We start from the raw sequence: 3,048 nt of genomic DNA, 5'->3' as shown, positions 1-3,048 counted from the left end.
CAGTTCCAGTGTTTCGTCGGCCATTCGACGACGGTATACATCCCTCTGCTTGTAAGAAAGCGACTGTCACGTTAATCTCTGGAACTGGTGATCGACCATCGCCAGGCAACTACAAGCCTATAGTCCTCAGTAGTGTACCGTGCAAGGTTATGGAAAGCATTCTAAGGTGGGCTGCCTTAAATCACCTGACCACCATAAGCTTTGTATCCTCAGTGTACCACGGACCCCTTCTAAATCGATCTCACGTAACCACACTGGTCGTATTTATGGACAGCTTGACCCATAATGCACACCTATTTTTCGGCTTCCCATGAGCATAGGATGTAGTCTCGCACGTCCTGCTGCTCCACAACTTTAAGTTTTACGGGATTCAAGAGGAAATTCAATAAAACAGAAAATTACGGGTAGAGTGGGTGCAACCTTCACCTCTCCAGCGCCGGGCTCCATCGGAATTTCTCAAGGTTCGGTTTCGGCACCACTGCCGTTTCTGACCTACGCCAATCACCGTTTGGGCGTTCTTTCAAGTACATGTAGGCTGTTTTACGGACGAATTTAATTCTTGGAGTTCAAATGCCAGTGCCCTCCAAGCGGATGTAGACGGGCAAACAATGGTCATTTGGCTGGCATTTTTCTCTGATGGATGAAAAGTGCGTCCACAGGTTATCCGGAGAAGACTCAGATAATGCTTTTCGTGAACTGTGTGATTGTACTAGAAGAAATCGCGAGGAAAGATGCCAAAAAGATCTGCGTCTCTGGCTCTTTTGAAGTATGACCTTTTTACTGCATCATGAGAAATCTGTCCAAATGGTATTACTCGTTCCACCGATGATTCAATGCACCTTCTCACTTATTACTCGCATGAAATCAAAGATACTCTATAGAGACCATTTTAGAACGATCCTTGAATATACCAACCAGACTCCCCACTCAGGACTCAGGATGGAAATAACCCTCACTGAGCGTGCCCGACGAGCTGCTACAAAATTTGTGTGCTGGCCTTAAATCCGCAAACTCCGATACACGTCCCGCGGTGGTTGAGCTGTTTCTAAGCTACAGATCTAGGGAATACATTTATTTGGCATACCAATGGGCATTTCAGTGGCGATGGTTCGATTTCGCCAAAAAGATGTACAAATTAACATTTTCACGATGTGCACTGACAACTGGAGTGAAATGGACTGCGTATCACTGGTCAATTGTTGCTGGTTTTGTAAGGCATTAAGGAAATGTAGCATTCCGTTATTGGACTACATGGTAAAATTCAAAAGCCAGATTGAAACTAGACAGAAGAAGGCTTTTTAATGTATTTCATTGACAACGCACGCGGGCAAAAGTCATCTCCAACAATTTTGCAGGGCGTGATTATTAGTTGACAGGTTGCATACAAAAAAAGTGGAAAAGTGAGGCCTACATTCCGACAATTATTATTCGGATCTGGCGGATCGCTTCGCAGCGACAAATAATATAATGTTTTTATTTCCTAACTTGTGGGGAGCACACAAAATGTGGCCTGATCGCGTCGCTACAATTTCAACGTGGCAAGCGATATTCCGGCAATTATTATTCGGATCTGGCGGATCGCTTCGCAGCAACAAATGATATAATGTTTTTATTTCCTAACTTGTGGGGACCATACAAAATGTGGCCTGATCGCGTCGCTACAATTTCAACGTGACAAGCGATAACACAATGTAGGGAAGGCAAAACCAGGGAGAATTTATCACATAATAAGTAATTGTAAATTTTGGAAAATAAGGCATAGATTAATGAGACAGCATGTAGGCTGCCTTGGTGATTAATCCGGTTAACTGGAAATAAAGGTGGAAGTCTTTGCTGCTTATGCGTAACCTTGGAAGCTGAGTTAACTGGCAGGGTCAAAAACGTTTGAGTGGAGATGAAGAAATGAAGGAATTAGCAATCGGGATAAGTATTGGAAGTGTGGTTTACGTTAAAGCCGAGCAAACCCAATGGTGCCACCGTTGGAATGAAGGGGACAGTGGTACACTGAGGATACAAAGCTTATGGTGGTCAGGTGATTTAGGGCGGCACACCTTAGAATGCTTTCCATAACCTTGCACGGTACACTAATGAGGACTATAGGCTTGTAGTTGCCTGGCGATGGTCGATCACCAGTTCCAGAGATTAACGTGACAGTCGCTTTCTTACAAGCAGAGGGATGTATACCGTCGTCGAATGGCCGACGAAACACTGGAACTGATTTGCCAGTGTGAACGATGTTTCCTTCAGGATTTATCTGGCACCCGTGTTCGGCCTCGGGATGCAGAATCGGGCGGCCCTGTGCAATAGTTGACGAATGTTGCACTCAATAAAAAACACGTTGTTAGGAGGGAGCTCTTGGTAACACGTGGACAAGTTGGACTGTGACGAGATCTCTGGAGCAGAATGCAGGCCTGCGTAGTGTTTTGTATAAACTTCAGATACCACGAAGGGGTCACTCATCGATTCCTCCTTCCTTTACCTCAGAGAACATGGTTGGCTTATTTCTGCGGCAATATCCTGTGCACATGAGTAGCGCATTTCAATTTTCTTGGCGAGGTCTTTTATGGTAACTTGTTTGCGTATGTACCATTGCCTGGTTCCTGATTTAAAACGGTTCCGCATTTCAAGAAAGGCCAGGTCACCTCTCATATCATCTTTGGCTAACTATTTAAAAAAGTTGTTAAGAACTCTATTCAATAAGATGCCAGATCATTTTAGGATGCTTTTAATCTACCCGGCTGGGCGCTGTTTTTGGGGCAAATATGGCGTTAGCCTCGGGAATTTTTTAGACAATAGTTCTGTTTTTTATCGCTCAAGGAAACTAATCATTTCTGAGAAGTTTGTGCTTCGCATCTGTGGTCACGGATTTGTAACCCCGTAGAAGATGTCATACAATACGCACATTTGTCACCATGCGTTAGTAAAGCCCAGATCAGCACTCAGTTCAAGAAGTTACTTCCGTTAATGATAACTTGATCCAGGAAGGATGGCAGCTGGCCTGCGTGGTATCTGGAGGGCGTGATGACACTAAGGTTTGGTGTCTTGTAT

This window comes from Opisthorchis viverrini (assembly GCF_000715545.1).
Source record: "Opisthorchis viverrini unplaced genomic scaffold opera_v5_538, whole genome shotgun sequence".
NCBI classification, from domain to species: Eukaryota; Metazoa; Platyhelminthes; class Trematoda; order Opisthorchiida; family Opisthorchiidae; genus Opisthorchis; species Opisthorchis viverrini.
This window is presented reverse-complemented; position numbering follows the sequence as displayed.